Raw genomic sequence first — 23,122 nt, forward strand, 5'->3', positions numbered from 1 at the left:
ATCTGCAACTCACAACTCTCACCTCCCCGCTGTGGCACTGAAAGCCTCCCTCAGAGCCTTGGTTTCCTAACCCATCAAACAGGATTAACTGCACCTGCCAGGAAGGGCTCGCGGCGGCGTTTCACAGGACAGTGCAGGCCGGTGCTCTCTGGATGATGCAGATGCTGGGCACAGATGGGAGATGGCATGGACAGGTCCTGCTCGTCGAATAGCCTGGGAGTCTCCCATGCTTCTTGGCCTTCCTAGGCTGGGCCACATGGCAGTTCTGCTCCGTGGCATGTGAGCAGAGGGGACCGTGTCACTCCTGGGCAGAGGCAGGTCTGAGCTGTGAGCCCTGTAGCCTGGCCAGATCCGGGGTCCCGGGGCAAGCCTTTAGCATGTTCACGCCGTTGGGGCTCACCCAGCCAAACTGGCCAGAAATCATTCAGGCCACAGACAACCCTGTGGCCTCAGGTAGAGAGCCACGGTCTCATTCTGAATGGTAGTTTTCAAAACCTCAAGGAAGCCTGTGAGGAGGGAAGGGGGATTTATACATTCCTGATTCCATTAGCTTCGCTCTGTAATTTTGGGTGAGTCACAGCGTGCGCAAATTAGAGGGTTGAAAACATCTCCCAGATAGTCGGGCAGAAGCCCCCGCTGAGAATGAGGAAACCGAGGCCCAGGAAGGAGCACAGTCACTCAGGGGCTGCTCCAGCGGCCACGGGCCTTGGGGACAATGCAGGCCCAGCCGAGGGAGAAGCCCCACGCCAGCCTTCTGTTTCTCCCTGCAGGGAAGAGGCAGCCACACAACTGGGCGTGTCCTTCTGGCCTGCACGCCTGGGTGTCTCCAACAGACGCTCACTCGGGTCCTGGGGTAAGGACGCCTCCCAGGTCACACTTACTGGAGAAGGAGCCACACATGTGTCCCTGGGTCTGATGGGTGCAGGAGGAAGAGGAAAGCGTGGGATCCCACGCTGGCAGGAAGACCCTGGCAGCCTGCACCAGGCAGGTGGGTCCCACAACCGACCTCGGGGTGGGCTCAGCCTGGAACAAACCACACCAAGTTCCTCCCCCAAGAAACTCTGAAGACGGCAGCAATAAGTTCCACGTGCTCCCCATTCGCCCCTCACAGGACAGGCCAAAAGGCGTGACCATGGAACCATCGGACAAACTTTTCCCAACAGTTCCTTATGGGAAAGAACATGGAATGAAGTCACAGCCATCAACAGAACTCCAAGGTCCCCTAGCAAAGCACAGACCCCAGACACCAAAGGTGCGAGTGGGTCAGAGTGAAGACAGAAGACACGGGAAATGGCAGCAGTGAGCCGCGTGTGCTGCAGGAAAGAGCGGGGCCCACAGTGGAGGGAGACGGCGCACCTATGACGAGGCGCCACGCCCCACACCGGCAGACTGTTCACAATTGCCCACTTGCAGCTTCGAGACCACTTCCAGGCACTTCTTCCTTTGACTTTTATGTTGTTAAAATAATTTTATTTTTTAGAAAACAGTGTAAATATTTAGCTTAATAAATGGCTATGAAACAACCTTTACAATCCTCAGGCAGGGAAGAAGAGGGGCCTTGCCGGCCACTCCAGTCCTCGGGACCCAGCCTCCCTGTGCACCCCTGACCAGGTCCTGGTTGGGGGGTAATCACAGCCCTACCTTGCTCCGTGTAGCACACATCCCTAAACACACACTATGTGTGCCTTTTATGCACCCTTTAACCATTGGTTGTGCCTCCACCTTTCTTTCTTTCTTTTTTTTTTTTTTTTTTTGCCTCACAAGTTATTTTTATTTTTATTTTTATTTTGAGATGGAGTCTCGCTCTGTCGCCCAGGCTGGAGTGCAGTGGCGCCATCTCAGCTCACTGCAAGCTCCGCCTCCCAGGTTCATGCCATTCTCCTGCCTCAGCCTCTCGAGTAGCTGGGACTGCAGGTGCCCGCCACCATGCCCGGCTAATTTTTTGTATTTTTAGTAGTGATGGGGTTTCACCATGTTAGCCAGGATGGTCTCAATCTCCTGACCTCGTGATCCGCCTGCCTCGGCCTCCCAAAGTGCTGGGATTACAGGCGTGAGCCACCGTGCCCGGCCTCCAGAGGCTTTCTTAACCCGGAGCACCTTTCCTCCATATCTCCTTTCTCCTCCCCACTGAAAATCCTGGTCAAGGTCCTCAGAGTTAAAAGACCACATCAGTAATCATTTGCTTCATCTGACGTTACACACAAAACATGCTAGGAATAACAATGCTGAGACTCTCACCACCTACAGGATTCTGGGAAACCACATGCAACTTTTTCTCTCCTGTCTCTTCCGTTCTCTTCCCACTTTGCAGGGGTGTAAGCACGGAGATGGAACGTACACTACACTCGCCCCTCAGCTGCCTCTGTGAATCGGGGTTCCACACAGAACTATGGACTGGACGTTACCCCCCGTCCTTATGGCTCCGTTTCTGTGCTCACCTGCTCGTCTGAAGCACACTGTCTAGTTCCATGGTTCCCCCTAGGGGCCCTGCTGCACCCACAGGGGCATCGCAGCATAGTCCAGGTGTCCATGGGGAAGGCAGCGACCCTTGGCACCTGGCAGTGCCACATGCACCACTGCCTTGAGGCAGCTCTCATTTCCGAGGTGAGATCACACTACATTTCTCTGAAAGACATCTCGTGAGGCCAGAAGTTGCCATAATTAAAAGCAAATTCCTGCTATCACGCTTGTTGGGATAGTACCATTTAAAAAAAGAAGAAGACTCTGTTCTGTTCCATTGGTCTATATCTCTGTTTTGGTACCAGTACCATGCTGTTTTGGTTACTGTAGCCTTGTAGTATAGTTTGAAGTCAGGTAGTGTGATGCCTCCAGCTTTGTTCTTTTGACTTAGGATTATCTTGGAGACGCGGGCTCTTTTTTGGTTCCATATGAACTTTAAAGCAGTTTTTTCCAATTCTGTGAAGAAACTCATTGGTAGCTTGATGGGGATGGCATTGAATCTATAAACTAGAATGGGAGAAAATTTTTGCAATCTACTCATCTGACAAAGGGCTAATATCCAGAACCTACAAAGAACTCAAACAAATTTACATGAAAAAAACAAACAACCCCATCAAAAAGTGGGCAAAGGATATGAACAGACATTTCTCAAAAGAAGACATTCATACAGCCAACAGACACATGAAAAAATGCTCATCATCACTGGCCATCAGAGAAATGCAAATCAAAACCACAATGAGATACCATCTCACACCAGTTAGAATGGCAATCATTAAAAAGTCAGGAAACAACAGGTGCTGGAGAGGATGTGGAGAAATAGGAACACTTTTACACTGCTGGTGGGATTGTAAACTAGTTCAACCATTATGGAAAACAGTATGGCGATTCCTCAAGGATCTAGAACTAGATGTACCATACGACCCAGCCATCCCATTACTGGGTGTATACCCAAAGGATTATAAATCATGCTGCTATAAAGACACATGCACACGTATGTTTATTGCAGCACTATTCGCAATAGCAAAGACTTGGAAGCAACCCAAATGTCCATCAGTGACAGATTGGATTAAGAAAATGTGGCACATATACACCATGGAATACTATGCAGCCATAAAAAAGGATGAGTTTGTGTCCTTTGTAGGGACATGGATGCAGCTGGAAACCATCATTCTCAGCAAACTATCACAAGAACAGAAAACCAAACACCGCATGTTCTCACTCATAGGTGGGAGCTGAACAATGAGATCACTTGGACTCAGGAAGGGGATCATCACACACCGGGGCCTATCATGGGGAGGGGGGAGGGGGGAGGGATTGCATTGGGAGTTATACCTGATGTAAATGACGAGTTGATGGGTGCAGCACACCAACATGGCACAAGTATACATATGTAACAAACCTGCACGTTATGCACATGTACCCTACAACTTAAAGTATAATAATAATAAATAAATTTAAAAAAAAAAAAAAAAAAAAGGAAGAAGAGGCCGGGCGCGGTGGCTCACACCTGTAATCCCAGCACTTTGGGAGGCCGAGACGGGTGGATCACGAGGTGAGGAGATCGAGACCATCATGGCTAACACGGTGAAACCCCGTCTCTACTAAAAATGCAAAAAAATTAGCCGGGCGTGGTGGCGGGTGCCTGTAGTCCCAGCTACTTGGGAGGCTGAGGCAGGAGAATGGCATGAACCTGGGAGGCCGAGCTTGCAGTGAGCCGAGATTGCGCCACTGCACTCCAGCCTGGGCGACAGAGTGAGACTCCTTCTCAAAAAAAAAAAAAAAAAAGGAAGAAGAAAGAAAGAAAAGAAAAACAAAAACAAATGAAAACGCAAGTGCTGGTGCTGGTGAGGATGTGGAGAAACTGGAGCCCTTGTACACTGCTGGCATAATAGAAACGTAAACAGGTGCAGCTGCTGTGGAAAACAGTATGGCACTTCAAAAAGTTTAAAAAAGAGCCACCACATGGTCCAGTTATTCCACTTCTGGGTATATCCCAAAAGAACTGAAAGAAGGGACCCAGGGAGACATCTGTACACCCCTGTTCACAGCAGCGTTATCCACGGTATCCGAATGGTAAAAGCAACCCCCGTGTCCAGCAGCAGACGAACGGATCAACAAAATGTGGCGTATTCCTGCCATGGAGTGTTAATTCAGCACGAAAAAAGAAAGCAATTCTGACTCACGCCACAACGTGCACAGCCCCTGTGGACACCGTGCGAAGTAAGACAGTCACAAAAGGACGCCGACTGCACGATGCCACTTACACGAGGTACCTAGAGAGGTGAATTCAGAGAGAGGGAAAGCAGGGTGGTGGCCGGGAGGGGCTGGAGGAAGTGGGAAAGGAGAGGTACCGTTTCATGCGCAATTAAAACAATTTCAGTTTTGGGAAGATGAAAATGTTTTGGAGATGGCTGATGGTGATGACTGCAAAACAACGTTGATGTACTTAATTCCACCGAACTATACACTTAAAATGATTAAGATGGTACTTTATGTTATGTGTACTTTGCCACAATTAAAAATGTATATGCTTGTATTAAAATACCACATGTGGGCCAGGCACGGTGGCTCATGCCTGTAATTCCAGCGCTTTGGGAGGCCCAGGCAGGCAGATCACCTGAGGCCAGGAGTTTCAGACCAGCCTGGACAACGTGGTGAAACCCCATCTCTACTAAAAATACAAAAATTTGCCAGGCAAGTGGCACACCTCTGTAGTCCCAGCTACTTAAGAGGTTGAGACCTGAGAATCACTTGAACCCGGGAGGTGGAGGGTGAGTGAGCCGAGATTGCACCACTGCACTCCAGCCTGGGCTACAGAGCAAGACTCTGTCACACTGTCTCAAGAAAAAAAATCACACGTATCCCCATAATATGTATGACTATGATATGTGTATACAAATTAAAAATAAAAATAGAATTTTAAACAGCAAGTCCCACACAAAAGTCAGCATCAAACAGGAAATGAGAATGGTGCCAATCTCATTCAGCAGACACACTTCCGTTTATAATTGTGGTTTAGGATGAAATACATTTGTTTCAATTTATGAGTATTATTTCTCATGCGGCTTCCAAGTTATTGGGACATAAATACCATGTGGTTTGGACCCAGTTACTTAAAGAGTAGAGTTGTTAGCTGTGTGTTTTGGTCTAGAAACATCATGAAATTGCTGAGATCCAGGTGCTGTGATCTGAGAAAGTTTGGCAACCTCTGCTCTGGAGGCTCCTAAGGGAGTTGGTTGCTTTTTTTTTTTTTTGAGATGGAGTCTCGCTCTGTCGCCCAGGCTGGAGTGCGGTGGCGCGATCTCCGCTCACTGCAAGCTCCGCCTCCCGGGTTCACGCCATTCTCCTGCCTCAGCCTCCCGAGTAGCTGGGACTACAGGCGCCGCCACCACACCCGGCTAATTTTTTGTGTTTTTAGTGGAGACGGGGTTTCACCGTGTTAGCCAGGATGGTCCCGATCTCCTGACCTCGTGATCCGCCCATCTTGGCCTCCCAAAGTGCTGGGATTACAGGCGTGAGCCACCGCGACCGGGCGCTGGTTGCTTTTTAATAACTAGGTCCAAATCCCTGATGACTTCAGGACACCTGCTTATCAGGTGGGGGGTAGGGGACATTCACACAGTGGCAGAGAGGCCACCGGACTGGCTGGAGCTAAAGAAACTAAGTCCAATAGGCTGGGCGCGGTGGCTCACGCCTGTAATCCCAGCACTTTGGGAGGCCGAGGTGGGTGGATCACGAGGTCAGGAGATCGAGACCATCCTGGCTAACACGGTGAAACCCCATCTCTACTAAAAGTACAAAACAATTAGCCAGGCATGGTGGTGGGCGCCTGTAGTCCCAGCTACTCGGGAGGCTGAGGCAGGAGAATGGTGTGAACCCAGGAGGCGGAGCTTGCAATGAGCTGAGATTGCACCACTGCACTATAGGCTGGGTGACACAGCAAGACTCTGTCTCAAAAAAAAAAAAAAAAAGAAACTAAGTCCAACACCCTCCATCCTCAGTGGGATCCCTGAGGCCCAGAGGGGGTGAGGGGCCTAACTCTACTGACCAGGCACTTAACAGCAGGGCAGAGTAAGCAGCCCCCAGGAGGCCCTCTCTCCTGCAACCTCTGAGCTTCAGGAACCGAGGGAACCTGGGCACAGCTCCCCAGAGCAGCCAGGCTCCACCTGACCTGCCAGCAATGTTCAGAGCCACACCCCAAGCGCATTCTGTGACATGGGAACTCAGTCACGGCAAAACTGTCGTGAGAGGGTTCTGGCCCTCAGAAGATGGCACACCTGAACGTGACCCTCTCAATACATCCTTAGATACTGCCCTTCCTCCCCAGCACCATTGAGCAAAGCACCCCTGGCCCACGAGGAACTGGAAGAGGCAGGAAGTGCCTCGAATCCTAGCTCAGCCACTGTAGGACACCTCTTCTGGTGCCCCTCCTGGCAGCACACTGTCCCTGGTATAGAGGGGTGGACGATGGCTCAGATGACCTAGAGACCAGCACCGGGTGCATGGGAGGTCTGTGTCTCCTGAGACAGCGGAGGCATACGATCCTGGAGGTAAAGCCAGGAAGATCCGAATCGTGCTCTGCAGCTGCGAACTGCTTTCTCTTTCTACACAGATTTATTAGTGAGATGCACCATTTCTGTCATGCCTATTTCGCAGACTGCAGGGAGGGAGACTAAGGTTCAGAGCCACACAGGGCTCCCGGTGGAGGCCACCATCCGCGTGAGGATGGGTCAGAGACCATTTCTGCCACTGGCCCCTGGTCTCCTGTCTGTCCCAGCAAGGCCCCTGCCTCCCATCCCCCACCAGGTATCACTGTCACCAGAGCCTCTAACTCACATCCTGTGCAGGCCCCACCGTGCTTCCCTTTAACTCTACTTGGGGTCTATCTGCCTGTCCCCGGTGGCACAGCCCAGTCAGGGAGCCCTGGGGCTCTGTGGACACTGGCTGTTACCAGCCAACTCTCTGCCTCCTTGCTCCCCACTGCAGGGGACAGCAGGTGATAGAGAGGAACAAAGGAGATGCTGAAGTAGGCACCTAGCACGTGCCTAACAAGCTGGCACTAGTGCCTTGGGATAGGAGCTGCTATCACTTCTGCGAAATACACGGGGGGCTACTCTGGCCTCCGAGATACAGAACCAGTGTATCCAAACCCCCTTCTGACCTGAACAGCCATTCACCAGGTCCACGCAGGCTCTGGGACAGACCTGGGCCTGGGTGCTCTGCTCCTGGCTGTGCACAGATGCTTTTCCTGCCCATGACTTTGTAGCCTAGTGGGAGGGTCTCACAGTTCCCTAAGCAAAGCTGGCTGGCGGGTCACAGAAGGACAGCAGGCTGGGGACCGAACGGACCATGGCTTCTATTTAGAACATCTCGCTCAAGAACTAAATGTGCAAGAGCGCTGGCAGAAAGAGAGCCATGGGGCACAACTGGAGGAGCAAACACAAAACCATCACGTCTTCCACATTGAAATGTACAGGGCCTCTTCTAACACCACCATCCCTGCAAGCCAAACTCTGCATCTATTTCTACTAGATTGGAAAACCTCTCAGGAGAAAAAAAAATTTCCAGAGGGCCAGAAAACTTCATTCTTCTGCAAGCAATCCAATAAATATGCAACAAAACAAAATCAAGACCTCCAAAATTGATCTGAGCACACAGGCACTGCATTTCACCACTCTGGTGTGGGAATAGGGCTTTCTGCCTAATCATACATTTTGATTAATAGAGATGAGCTCTGCATGAATAACCTATTGTTAAAGAACGTGAACTAAAATAATATAAAACTTAGCGAAACAGAAATGAAGCCTTTTCTTCTCTTGGACAATTAGGGGATCCAAATTAGGAACAAACTCACTGGCCCTTGCCCCGATTCCCCTCCTGTAACCTCAGCCGAGATCAAGTGGCTGTCCTCATGCAGACCTGGCCTTGAATCTATAGTGTCTGGAGAGAGGCCGAGGGGAGGGCTTGGCTGACTCCTCCACCTCCTCATGCCAGTCCTCCAGATTGAGCCCTGCCCTGCTAGGATGGGCACTGCCACCCTGAACTTCATGCTGCAACCTTGAACTTCAGCCCCAGATGCCTCTGCTTCTTCTGTTCACCCCCTAGTGTCCTAAGCCCTGGACAGCCACTGTCCATTTCCAGAGGGGCTCCCCCAGCAGCTCACGGCCCGGAGGCCCAGAGAGCAGCAGCACTGAGCTCTGCTGGCCCTAGAATCCCCCAAGGGTAAATTAAAATCCACCTGCCAGGACCCTAAACTGCAGGTTCCCACTCCCCATTCCCATCCTTGCCGTGCAGATGACACATTTTCAAACCCACGGGAAGTGCTGTGCATGGTGAGCAGGTCAAGACTGGGCCACGAGGTGCATCGGATGGAGGGGCCCCAAGGGTCCAGGCCACCGTGCGGGGCTCTTGCTCTCTTTAAGGCAACCTGTGATTTAGGGAGTATCAACCAGCACAAAAATCCAAAGAAACCTAGTGTTAGAGAAATACCAGTCTCTCCTCATTCCAATTCACTCTGTGGGGAAGTGGAGAATCCCTGCTTTTTTCTCTTACAACAGCAAGGCTACACTGAGCATGCCAAGAACTGTGTGGGCATCGTTCATGGATTATACTCACCATGCCATGGAAGCACTGAGAACCCCTGCCCTCATTTCATAAGCATGCAGAGGGTCAGTACAACAGAGTAGAGGACACCCAGGTCTCCAGGCTCTATCCCAGTTCAGGGACCTGCCCCCCCTCCCACCTGCTCTCCTGCTGGGGAAACACTGCCAAAGTAACCACAGCAAGGCGTAGGTGGCAGGGCGGAAATGAGCTCAGCCCATGTGGTCCACAGCCCATCTCTGTGACAGCCCTGGGTAACCGAGCTTACCAGGCACAGCATAGAGCAGTCCTTCAGAGGTGAACCATCTCCTACGGCTCTGGGGAGGCCCCAGGCAATTAACACTGGGACTGACAAGTGACTGCCCTGAGCCACCACCAAATCCAGCAACCAAAGCACCCAGAGCCTAGGCAGAGCCCACTGTGGCATTTATGGCTGGCAGCAAGCCCCTGGTTTCCCGCCTTCCCACACAGGTGCCAACAGACCTCGCCCACCCAGACCCTGTGGGGATGTCACCGGTCACTGCAAGGTCTTCGTTCTGCCTCTAAAGTTTTCCATCTTCATTATCTCAGAAAGACCAGCGTTTAGCTGCCAGACCTCGACAACAGGGTCTACAGACCAGACAAGGACAGCTGGACTCCAGACAGATGGGCACCTACTTAGCCCAATCACGACCTACACTGAGCCCTGGCACCCACCTGCAGACAGGAGTCCACAGCTGCTTGTCCTGCCTCCCACCCCAAACCGTTCCCCACACTCCCAATCACACACAGCAAGTTCCACTGAGTCCCTCCTGGCTCCAAACCCGGCAGTGGCACCCGCCCCAGGACACAGGACACAGTCCAAGTTCTTCACTCTGTTCCCAACGCTGTGGAGGGCTGGCGAGCCTGTGAGTCCTGCTCTCCTCCCCAGGCCCCTCTTCACAGGTTTAGAGACCGGGAGGAAGGAGCCGCCCACTTCATGCCTCGTTTTCCTGTGTGCAAGCTGCTCCCTCTGCCTGGAACCACCCCCAACCCCAGCCCATGCCCCCCTTTCTCCTGGGCTGCCTCTACTCCTGCAGCCTCGGCACACAGTCACTTCTTCCTGGATCTTCCCCAGGCCCTCTGCTCCGCCCATGTGGGCAGCCCCTCCTTGGGCTCCAGCATCAAACCCCAGATCGTGGACTCCTTGAGGGGAGGAGCTGTGCCTATCATTATTCTACCCTCAGTCCCTGCTGGGCCTGGCACAAGGCAGAAGGGAGACGGGTGCTCTGGAGAAAACGGCTCCACAGGCCAAGCGTGCAACCTGTGGGGCTCCAGCAGGCCCTGACTTTGGACCAATAAAACCTCGGGTGGAGGACTTCGCTCCTAACTCAATGATAAGGTCTGAAAATCTGAGCGAGTGCGGGCTTGCCATTGCTCCTACAACTGTCCTTACTAGCAGACTGTGAGCCCCACACTCTCTTTCAAAGAGCAGGACATTTGTTTGAAGGGAGTCTTATTCCATTTAGGGTACTCTCACAAAATACCATAAACTGGGTAGCTTATAAATGACAGAAATTGGCTTGTCTCAGTTCAGGAGGCTGGGAAGTCCAAGACCAAAGAGCCAGCAGATTCTGTGCCGGGTGACTGCCCATGTGATGGCTCAGAGACGGCACCTTCTCACTCTGTCCTCACATGGTGGAGGGTGGGAGGCTCTCTCTGCAGCCTCTTTTGAAAGGGCATTGATCCCATGGTGAGGGGTCCACCACCAGGACTGATCAGGACCTGAGCACCCACTGCTATAGTTGGAATGTGCCCCCCAAAGTTCATGTGTTGGAAACCTAATCCCCGATGCAACAATGTTGAGAAGTCAGAACTTTTTTTTTTTTTTTTTTTTGAGACGAAGTCTCGCTCTGTCGCCCAGGCTGGAGTGCACTGGCCGGATCTCAGCTCACTGCAAGCTCTACCTCCCGGGTTTACGCCATTCTCCTGCCTCAGCCTCCAGAGTAGCTGGGACTACAGGCGCCCGCCACCTCGCCCGGCTAAGTTTTTGTATTTTTTTTAGTAGAGACGGGGTTTCACCGTGTCAGCCAGGATGGTCTCGATCTCCTGACCTCGTGATCCGCCCGTCTCGGCCTCCCAAAGTGCTGGGATTACAGGCTTGAGCCACCGCACCCGGCCAAGAAGTCAGAACTTTAAGAGGTGATCGGGTCCTGAAAGCTCTACCCTCATGAATGTATTAATGCCATTATCGCCAGAGGGGGTTAACGATTGAGGAGCAGGTTCCTAATAAAAGAATGAGTTTGGGCCGGGCGTGGTGGCTCACGCCTGTAATCCCAGCACTTTGGGAGGCCAAAGCGGGCGGATCACGAGGTCAGGAGATCGAGACCATCCTGGCCAACATGGTGAAACCCTGTCTCTACTTAAAACACAAAAAATTAGCTGGGCGTGGTGGCGGGCGCCTGTAGTCCCAGCTACTCGGGAGGCTGAGGCAGGAGAATGGCAGGAACCTGGGAGGCAGAGCTTGCAGTGAACCGAGATTGCCCCACTGCACTCCAGCCTGGGCGACAGAGTGAGACTCCGTCTCAAAAAAAAAGAATGAGTTTGGCCCCCTTCCTTTTCTTGCTTACTATATGATGCCTTCCACCATGTTAGGATGCAGCAAGAAGGCCCTCAGCAGATGCAACCCTCAACCTTAGATTTCCCAGCCCGTAGAACTCTGAGCCAAAAATAACGTTCTGTTCATTATAAATTACCCAGTCTGTGGTATTCTGTTTCAGCAGCAGAATACAGATTAAGACACCTCCTTAAGGCCCCGCCTCCTTGGGAATGAGAATTCCAAAGGCCCCATCACTTTGGGGATGAGAATTCCAACATATGGATTTGATGGAACACAAGCATCAGATCACAGCAAAGAACTCCTCATTTTCATTCCCCTCAGGAGCCACAATGGGACCTGGCTTTAAACAATCCACTACCACAACAGGCAGCACTGGCCACTGAGGCCACACAGGTCACTTCTGCTGGCGAGATGGGACCAACCCCCATGGGGCCGTCCACCATCTCCACCGTCAGGGAACCCTGGCTGCCCTGCCACAGGCTCTGCAGGAGGCTAAGCCAACCTGGACGTTACTTTCACTGCCCTGGTGGATAAAGAGCATGGCGGAAGCCCACGGGTGCCTCTGAGACTGCAGCACCAGGCCCATCTGCATTGTCACATCCTGCACATGCTCAGAGGAGAGAGTCTCTAAACACCATGGGGCTGTGTTCCAGGGAGGGCTGCCTTATGGGTTTTAAACCCTACCCCGCTGCAAGGGATGGGCACCTCATAGCACTGCACCTGCACTAGGGTACAGAAGCCGGCACCCCATGCTGTGGGCTGCAGAGGCACTCCAGGTGCCCCCCTCAGCTTTCCAGGATTCAGAAAAACCCGCTCCCTGGTGAATGTGAACCTCTCTTCTGCCAGCATGAGGGTCTGCTCCACCCTGTCATCCCTCCTACCCCTCATCTCATTGGCTGGCTCCCTTCCCCTCCCAAGGACATCTTACCAAAGCAGAGACAGTGATTCTGACACCAGGTCAGTCTAGGCAACTGCAGCGTGTGTGGCCGCATTCCCTGGGGCGCAACAGCACAGAAAGGAGGGCTAGACTGAGCTGCAGCCATGCCCAGACCCAGCGGGGAGGGCTGCGTGCCGTGGCTGCTGTCCCGGATGTCCCTCTGCCAGGCCAAGGCTCACACGCAGGGACCTTTCTCCACTTGAACGTCTGTGCATTGTAATATAACTTCCCAAAATATTACTCTGCAATTATTTCCAAAGACTTAAATGGGATCTCCAAATACATACAATTAAGACTAAAATTGTAATTTTAAATCACTGATAATCTGAATAAACATAAAACTTTCCTATCGCTAAGCCAAATGCAGACAATAACATCCCAATTAACCCTTAGGTACTGCCAAACTCCGGAAAACAACCACTTTGGACCCTCAGAGGGAGAAACAGCTCCTGAACTGCGTGGAGCCTGGTAACAGACTCTGGAAATGGTCACGATCTTCCACCTGTGCAAAGCCAGATGCTTCCCTGGCCGGACCCTGCGGAGCAGCACTGGCTTGCTAAAAAGGTGGCGGATGTTTGGGCCCATGGTGGCAACAGCACCAGGTCTCAGTGAACAGGGGACAAGGATGCAAGGTCATCCCTCATCAGCTCCACTTCGCTAGGGGATGGGGGCACAGGAGGCAGTGGCGTGAGATTCCTTCTGAGTCTCAGTGGCTTTAGCCAGCTCTGGAACCTCCTTGTGGCCTCCCATTCCCAGGCCCCCGCTAAGACCCAGGAGCTACAGGGGGACCCACTGGAGTAGTCTCTCGCCAGAGACCACCGGTGGCGGGACGAGATGTTCATGTAAGCTGTCCTGCTGCCCTGAGGGCCAGAAGAGGTGACAAGCATGCCTGCATCGCACATCAACAGAGGCTCCCAGCTCCCAACCCCAGCATGGTTTCTGGCCTACAGGGGACCAGGAGAGGAACAAGGACTTTCCATGAAGGGCTGTACCTCATGGAGGGGGCTGGGGAGGTGGCTTCACCTTGATTCCCGAACAGGGCTTCCAGCAGACCCCTAGGATAGCTGTACCGAGCCCCCAGTGTTTGGGGACATGGCACCTGAGTTTCCTGAGAATCCAGAGGCAGGAGGTCATGACCAGAGACGCCTCACAGGGGAAGAGGAGGAGCTGCCCAAGGAGGAGCTGCCCAAGGAGGAGCTGCCTGCTCCCACCAGTGTGGGGCCAGCCTGGGGCCGCCTTGAAGGAACGGCCCAGGAGCACTCCCGCAGGGCATAGGGGAGGATTGGGGGAGCAGTCAAGGGCATCAGCCCTGCAAGGCCTCCCCCAGGTCGCAGGGATGAGCTGCAAGTTCCCAGCAGGGTCATCTCTGAGAAACCCACCCGAGGGTCGCCGGAGACAGGAAGTCCAAGTGAAACATCTCCTGGACCCTAGAAGTGCCACCCAGCCCACTCGCGGAGAGAATGCCCTCTCCCCAGACACTCCATCCCTCGGAGCGCTCCCTGGCCAGCAAAAACAGAGGCAAAGGAAGAAAGAAGGGGCCACACAGCCCTCCCTCCCCGGTCGGCTCCAAGGCGGGTCAGGCTCCAGCCGGGTGGGAGAAGCTCCAAAGAGTCTATAATTACTCCTTTTCATGACTGACCAACGCTATTCCTGGGACTGAAAGTAGCCAAAGACCCTTTTATTGCCTTAGAATGACAGAAAGTTCCAGGGCCTGCCTGGAATGTTCATTTAACCAGAAAAAGAGCTCACCGCCAGGGCAGGCTCAGAGGGACCCTGAGGGTAAAGATGCTCATTTCTATCCTGCTCCCATAGTGGAGAGCTCAGCACCCGCCAGGATGGACCTTACGGTCCTTATGACTTCTGAGGGGAAGTCACGCCTGAAACTGGGCCTTCTTCTGGAAACAACCCCAGCAGCAGCAGGGACCACCACGATGCAGCCCTGCCAGCCCATTCCTACCCATATTGGCAGGGGCTGGAGGGTTGGGGGGCTGCAGTGTCAGGGAGGGACAGGAGACATAGCCATTGCCCCCCTTCCACCTCCCCAACTCAGCGACTTCCACCTTTTTCTACCTTGTTTTTATAGAGATGCGAATGGGCCAGTTTTACCCTCTAGGTAAATAACTGCTCAACAGCCTTGATGATGGGCAGAGGCAACCTTTTCTTTAGTAGGTGGGCGGCAGATCCACACTTCCTCATACAAGAACTGTGGTCTTTAGGAATACATATTCTCCCTCCCCTTGACAGAATTAGGAAAATAATATTTTTTACACTTGAAATTAAGAGCAGAACAGATGGCAATGGTTTAGAAATCTGTTCACGAGAACTGATGCTGACAGTGGGACCATCAACAAGACATGGAGAATGGGAGCAAATTGTTTTTTTGCGAAGTGCACCCAAGTCCCACTACTGCAATCCCAAAAGCCAAATACTGGGAATGTGGGACAGGTACAGACAGAAGGTTTAGCCACGGTAAGAGGGCAAAGCAACTGGCAACGCAGAAGTGACCACAGAAAAGCCCCCTTCTTCTCTATCGACCGGGACAACCTTGTTGCCCCAGGGAAGCCTGGGCGCCAGCACCATAGAAAGTGCCATGCTAAAGACAGCCCATGCGCCCCCAGTGATAGGCAGGAAGTGCTGCACCCTTGGATCTGAGCGGTCACTCCTCTATTTGCTGACGACATCTGGGAGCCTCCCATTGGCAGCATCACTCATGCGTGTCTCAAACTCACTGAAACCACAAGGCATGAGACATCCTACAGATTAGCAGCCACCCATAGCCAGGTGGCTTGGCCTCGTTATTTATCCCTTTTGGTGTATTCATTCAGAATGTGCCAGGCTGTCTTGTGGGGGCAAGGACGCGAGGGAACACTGACACTCCAGTTCCCTGGAGCTTGTGTTCTAATTAAGAAGATAGATGACAACTGAGTAAACCATCAAATAACGAACATGATTCCCGGTTGGGGTAAGAGTCAGGAAAATCAAAGCAGGGGAAGGACTGGGGTTTCCGCTCCAACACGTAAAGACCTTGGAAGTCATCACTCCCATCCTTATGACAAGAAAATGGTGCACAAACTGAAAATCAGTGACTTTCTTTGAACTCACCAGTGAACTGAGTTTGCAAACTGCCCCCCGGAAATCTAGAGACACAGCCAAATCCAAAGATCCACTGACCTGGAACAGAGCCTCCAGGGCCACACCACAGTAGTCTGGGTAATTCTGACAAATTGCTACAGCCCAAGGGTGGACTCCCATGACTGAGAGACTCCTAGGAACCACAGTCTTAGGGGGCCCCGAAACTTTCATGGGCTTTTCCTCCAGGATCCCCACTAGGTTCTCACCATGAAAACCCAAGAGACACCTCCTGGTGACTCTGGCAGAGGGAGGAGAAATGTCATGCTGGTGAAATGCAGCCAGAGCCTTCTCCATGACAAACGCCTGCTTCCCGCAGGGAAAGACTTTACCAGAGCCTTGTTGCAGAGCCGTGGGGGAAGGGCATTCCTGAGTCCAGCCCCCTCTGGTCTCCTGTTTGGGGTCCAGAAAAGCAGAGTCATGGGGGAAGGGCATTCCTGAGTCCAGCCCCCTCTGGTCTCCTGTTTGGGGTCCGGAAAAGCTACATAAGAAGAAACACGTGTGACAGTCACCGCCCAGGGAAATGGGCCCACAGAAAGACTGAGGTGTCATCAGAAGACTATAGACCCATGGCCCTCCCCACACCCTACAACTACACCAACAAGACTCCTGCGTGCAACAGCAGGTGAAAGCTGGGACAGCTGCAAGACACTGAGTCTCTCTCAGGAAGGGAACTTAGGGAAGTTCAGAGCCAGAGGACAAAAAACAAGGGCACTGCAGGGATCGGAACACTCCGGCACTCACAGCTACAACAAACATGACACGTAGCCCACAGCCAGATTAACAGAAAATCTCACGTTAAAGGCCTGTTTACCTCAGTTCCTAGCAACCTATACATCATATCCAGCTTCAAAAAAATTACAAGGCACGCTAGAAGGCAAAAAGGACAACATATCCTTTTTTTTTTTTTTTTTGAGATGGAGTCTCGCTCCGTTGCCCAGGCTGGAGTGCAGTGACGCAATCTCAGCTCACTGCAACCTCTGCCTCCCAGGTTCAAGCAATTCTCCTGCTTCAGCCTCCTGAGTAGCTGGGATTACAGGCATGTGCCACCACGCTCAGTTAATTTTGTATTTTTAATAGAGACGGGGTTTCTCCATGTTGGTCAGGCTGGTCTCGAACTCCTGACCTCAGGTGATCCGCCCACCTCAGCCTCCCAAAGTGCTGGGATTACAGGCATGAGCCACTGCGCCTAGTCCAAAAGAATCTATTAACAGAAATGAAGAATGCCTTTGACGGGCTCATCAACATGGCTGAAAATAATCAGCCTGAACACAGGTCAACAGGAACTTCTCAAACTGAAACACACATGCACTCAAAGGATGGTGGGGAGGCCGGGCACAGCGGCTCACGCCTGTACTCCCAGCACTTTGGGAGGCTGAGGCGGGAGGATCACGTGAGCTCACAAGTTGAAGATCAGTCTGGGCAACATGGCAAAACCCCATCTCTACAAAAAAATGAAAATATTTTTGTAGGGGGGAACAAAGAATCCAAGAACTGTGGAACAACATCAAAGATGTTACAAGTGTAATTGGAATACCAAAAGGGGACAAAAGAGACAATGGAGAAGAAAATCATTTGAGGTAATGATGGCCAAAATATTTTCAAAATTAATGACAGATCCAAGCCACAGATCATGGAAGCTCAAAGAACACCAAATAGAGTAAATACTAAGAACAAAACAAAACAAAAAAACAAAAAGCAAAATACCCTACACCTAGGCATATCATATTTGAATTATAGAAAACCAAAGTCAAAGAGAAAATGACCAAGGGAAACGACCAGCAGGGTGGGGAAACACTATCTAGAGAGGGATAGAAATAAGAATTAGAGCCCACTTCTCATCAGAAACCAGGAAAGGAAGAAGAGGGTGGATAGGCCAGGCACAGTGGCTCACGTCTGTAATCCCAGCACTTGGGGAGGCTGAGGCAGGCAGATAACTTGAGGTCTGGAGTTCGAGACCAGCCATGGCCAACATGGTAAAACCCATCTCTACTAAAAATACAAAAATTAGCCAGGCGTGGTGGCATGCACCTGTAATCCCAGCTACTCAGGAGGCTGAGGCAGGAGAATAGCTTGAACCTAGGAGGTGAAGGCTGCAGTGAACCAAGATAGCACCACTGCAGCTCCAGCCTGGGCAAGAGAGCAAGACTCTGTCTCAAAAAAAAAAAAAAAAAAAAAAAAAGAGAGTGGAGTGAAATCCTTAACATTTTGAAAGAATAAACTACCAACCTAGCATTCTATGTCCAGAAAAAGTATCCTTCAAAAATGAAGGAGAAACAGTTTCTCAGGCAAACAAAACCAAGGGAATTCATCACTGGTATATATACCCTGAAATAAAAGTTAGAAGATTTTTCTTCATACAGAAGAAAAATTATATAGGTTAGAAACTTGGCTCGACATAAAAAAAGAGGTATTCAAAAAGGAATAAATGACAGTGAAATAAAATGTTCTATTTTGATACAAAAATAAATGTATCTACTGCAGTAACAGTAACAATGTACTGTATGATTATGACATGGATAACTGAAATAATTAACAGCAATGTCACAAGGGATGGAAAGGAGGACTTGGGGGTATTCTGTTATAAAGTAGTTATACTAATGGGAAGAGGTATAGTGTTATTTGAAGGTGGGCTTAGATTATTTTGAAATATATATTGTAAACATATATTGTAAAACTTTTAAAAAGAAGTATGAGTGACCCACTAAGAAAGGAGATAAAATAGCATCACACAAAATGGTCCATTGAAACCAGAGGAGAGAGAAAAACAAGTCTCTGGCAAGTACAGAAGACAGTTACTAAAAAGTTTGATATTAATCTAAGTACCTCAATAATCATTTAAATGTGAAGGATCAAAACACACCCATTGAAACACAGAGATTTTCAGGGTGGATAAAAAACACAAGTCCCAACTCTATGCTATCTACAAGATATCTACTTTAAATGCAGAGACACTGGTAGGTTAAAAGCAAAGGGACAGAGAAAGGTGTATCATGCTAACTCTAATCGAAGTAACTTGGAGTACCATTATTAATTTCAGACAAAGCAGACTACCAACCAAGGAAAATTATCAGGGATAAAGAGGAGACATTACATAATAAAAAACCAATTTTCCAAGAGGATGTTACAATCCTCAAAGGCTATGCACCTAGCAACAGATAATTAAAATATATGGGGCAAAATCTGATAGAATTTTCATTCTAAAGGAGAAATTGGCAAATCTACTATTATAAGTGGAGACTTCAAGACCTGTCAGTAATTGACACAACAAGCAGACAGAAAATCAACAAGGACAGTTCACTTGAATAGCACCATACATCAACTCAATCGAATTGACATTTATAGACTATTCCATCCAACAACAGCAAAATACACATTCTTCTCAAGCTTGCACGGAACATTCACAAGGATAGACCACATTCTGAGCTATGAAGTACACCTTAACAAGTATTTTAAAAACAGAAATCATAAAAATATGTTCTCAGACTACAATGGAATTAAACTAAAAACCAGTAACAGGAAGATAGATTTCACTGGTGAATTCTACCAAACAGCAAAGGGAGAAATTACACCAATTCTTTAGAATCTATTCCAGCAACTGGAAGAGAAGAAACACTCCCTCACTTTATGAAGCTGAAACTATCCTAACATCAAAACCAAAGAAATGATAAGAAAATGACATACCACTACCTCTCAGGAGCAAACAACTGAAAAATCCACAACAAATTATCAGCAAATCAAATCTAATAACATTTAAAAAGAATTATACACTACAACCAAGTGGTACTTTTTCCAAAGTGGCAATGTTGGTTCAACATTAGAAAAATCGATGGATATAATCTACCACATCAACAGACTCAAGAGAAAAAATTGTATGATCAGATCAACTGATACAGAAAAAGCATCTGACAAAAATCCAACACCCATTTCTGATTAAAAACCACTTCACTAAACGAGGCAGAGACCATCCTCAGCTTGACAAAGAGCATCTACCAAAAAACCTATTCAGGAAATGCTAATCAACAGTCAGATCCCACTTCCCACCCAGTAGGCTGGCCATAATGAAACAAGGCAACAAAAAACAGAAGCTAACAAGAGCTGGCAAGGATGGCGAAAAAGGAGCACCCACACTCACCGCCGGCGGGAATGTAAAGTGGCGCAGCTGCTGCGGTGGAAAACAGTTTGGCAGTTCCTGGAAAAGTGAAACAGTTACCACAGAACCCACCAGTTCCACTCCTAAATACATACACCGAAGACCTGAAAACAGACACCGCAACTAACGCTGTCCACACACGCTCACAGCAGCATTATTCCTGACAGCCAAAAGGTGGAAACCACCCAAATGTCCACCAACTGAAGGCGCAAACAAATGTGGTGTATCTGCAGAATGGAATATTGTTCGGCCCTAAAAACGACTGAAGTTGGGCCGGGCACGGTGGCTCATGCCTGTAATCCCAGCACTTTGGGAGGCTGAGGCGGGTGGATCACAAGGTCAGGAGATCAAGACCATCCTGGCTAACACGGTGAAACTCCATCTCTACTAAACATACCAAAAAATTAGCCTCGTGTGGTGGCGGGCACCTGTAGTCCCACCTACTCATGGCGTGAACCCTGGAGGCGGAGCTTGCAGTGAGCCGAGATCACGCCACTGCACTCCAGCCTGGGCAACAGAGTGAGACTCCGTCTCAAAAAAAAAAAAAAAAAAAGGACTGAAGTTCTGACACAAGTTGCAACATGGATGATCCCCATAAACTTTATGCTAAGCCAAAGAAGCCAAAAAGAAAAGGTCACAAAGTATATGATTTCTAATTTATGGGAAACATTCAGAACATGTAAGTCCATGGAGACAGAAAGCAGATTGCGGCTGCCAGAGACTGGGGTAGGGAGGCTGGGGAGTGACTGCTTAACGGAGTGTTTCCCTCTAGGATGATGAAAACGTGTTGGAACTAGACACAGATGGTGGGTGCCCAACACTGCAAATGCACTACATGTTACTGAATTACACACTTTCAAATGGTTAATGGCTAATGTTACATGAATTTTACCTACTTTTTTAAAAAAAAAACCTACAGATGACATCATATCTCATGGTGAGAAACGACATTTTCCTCCTGAGGTTGAGAACAAGGAGGGGAGAGGGAAAGCTACAGCACCAGGGCTGCCGGGTGCTCGGGAAGGCGACGACAGAATCCTACGTTGAGTCTGTCCTCATGGGACGCTGTCACAGCAGGGTGACGGGGTGGGAAGCCCACTAGAACAGCTTTAAGAGTGGCCAGGTTGACTGCTGGCTTTTAGAGGTGGGGTCACAGCCTTTCTGCATCTTCTCTTAAAATCACTCAAAACCAGGAGAATGAGAAATGAAAACTGCACCTGCAAATCTTGCCAGACGAAGTGCTGAGGCAGCACAGGGACGAGGAGCCCCGGGGAGAGGGGGAGGCGGAGAAGCCTTTCCGTGCCCAGCCTCACAGCCCACCTCTAAAACCCCGAAAGGCCCAAGCACTGAGACACCAGCACAGAAAGGGAGTGAGGCCGAAAGCAGGGGGCTTCTCAATGGTCTAAATAGGGAGAGTCAGACCCCCAGCCACTCAGAGGAGGACTATCCTGACCCCTGAGCAGGGATGCCCTGGCAAAAGGACACCATGGGTTCCATATGAGAAGACGGCAGGGAACATGGTGACACCAGAGAGCACCTGTCTGCTGAGCCCTGGGGCCCCTATCCCCACCCCACACCTCCCCCAGACTCAGCACCCACCCCCAGGGCAGGAGGCTAGAGAAACGGAACTCTCTCAGCTCTGGGGATGCTTGTTCCTGCCTCATGAGGCAGCCTATGCTGACTGATACACACTGCACAAGGGTTCACCTAAATGATGACATAACCCTATGTATTAGAGTTAGGGTTAGGGGTAGATGGAGCAGCTCTCAGGAGGGAAATCTATGAGTTCAACCATCTTGACCACAACAGAAGACTAAGAAATAGTAGCGTGCCCATATTCTTTACAAACGTGGAGATATATCCAGAGGAAGAAGCGACAACAGCTGGAAGTGGTAATCTATGGGGAGTCGGCAGGGCAGGGGCTGTGGGGAGATGGTCTGGGAGGCCAGCGGTCTGCTATTTTTTTCATAAAACCTATAAAACTCTTTGACGTCTTAAAATATGTATATGTATCACGCTGACAACATAAAAACCGTGTCTGAAAAGTAGACCAAGCCTTTGAGGCGCAAAGGGGGCAAGGGTGGGTGGTCTGGATAAGCATCCCAAGGCACAGGCTGGTCCTAGCTGCCTGGTTCCCCCAGCGTCCTGCACAGGGCGTAGTGTGGTGACTGAGACGTGGCCAAGGCTCTGAATTCCAGTTCTACTACATGGGCAACAACCTCAGCTTCCTCACCCCAGTGACCATGAGGGGAGTGACCGCGGCTTCCTCAGCACAGTGCATGGTGCGTGTGGGATAAATCCTGCTGCCCCTGCTTCTAAGGTCTCACCTAATTAACCTGAAGGACCTGCAGTGTTCTCGGTTGAGAGGCAGGAGTAGGACAGGCTGGGCAGGTTAGAATGTCCCCTGAGAGAGGGTGTAGAGCAGGACGGTGCTGAGCCAGCTCCTGGAACAGGGTCTGGGTTACAGATGGCAACCATGAGGAAGCCGGTGGGAGCAGGGTCGTCGAGGGAGACCAGTGTGTCGGAACAGGCAGGTGGAACACGGCTCAGACAGCCCACTAAAGGAGAGAGCATGGCTGTGACACAGCTGTGGCCCCATTGTGCACTGCACTGAGATATTCCACTGGGCACAGGGCTCCTGCGGGACAACTGGCAGCTGGTGAAGATGCTTCTGCCTCTGCAGGAGGGGCTGAGCCGCTCCCACAACCAGACCCTGCAGGCAGCTCGAGTATGTGTCCTGCACCATCGCCTTGTGGGGACTAACTGTGTGACCACCAGTGTCTTGGGCTGCCCTGCTGCCGTCCCTGGGGAGGGCCCTGCCCACACTGGCAGTGCCTGGGACTGGCCACCTGGTTGTCAAGGCAAGCAGCCTGGGGTGCTCAACAATTTAGGAATTGTTATTGCCAGGTCGAGCAGAAAGAACCTGCCCACTTCCTGCCTGCCCCTCCTCCTGGGTCCCTGGGAAGAACTGACCACCGGGATGCCCTGGGCCCATCTGCACCCCATGGGGAAGGGAGGCTGCCCAAGGAAGCAGCACAGCTCCACCAGGAGGACGGAGGCCGCAGTGCAGCTGGGAAAAGGGACCTGGGGCGTCCCAGAGACAGGATCTCAGAGGTGAGACGGACGGGTTCACAGGGAATGCAGTCTTCTCCTGGCAACTGGTCCCCTGTAAATGTCTGTTCTTCCCCTTTCACCTCAAAATAAATGTAAGTGTATGTGAAGTCTGTGAAAGCAGAAAGCAAAAATATCTAGCGTAGCTGTGTTT

The 23,122-nt window shown here is 50.7% G+C and overlaps 1 protein-coding gene across 3 annotated transcripts in view; it reads right to left on the minus strand.

Moving 5' to 3' along the window:
- Nucleotides 1-23,122, minus strand: part of APBA2 (amyloid beta precursor protein binding family A member 2) — a 237,419-nt gene that overhangs the window by 175,810 nt on the left and 38,487 nt on the right. Inside the window, exon 1 of one of the 3 annotated variants that reach the window (XM_077939043.1) lies at nucleotides 19,840-19,896. The exons of the other annotated variants lie outside the window; for them this stretch is intronic. The gene's annotated coding sequence lies outside the window, so the exon portion shown is untranslated. Of the gene's footprint in view, nucleotides 1-19,839; nucleotides 19,897-23,122 lie in introns of those variants that run through there. 3 annotated transcript variants of the gene reach the window in all.

The sequence above is a fragment of the Macaca mulatta genome, chromosome 7 (genome assembly GCF_049350105.2).
Source record: "Macaca mulatta isolate MMU2019108-1 chromosome 7, T2T-MMU8v2.0, whole genome shotgun sequence".
NCBI lineage: Eukaryota > Metazoa > Chordata > Mammalia > Primates > Cercopithecidae > Macaca > Macaca mulatta.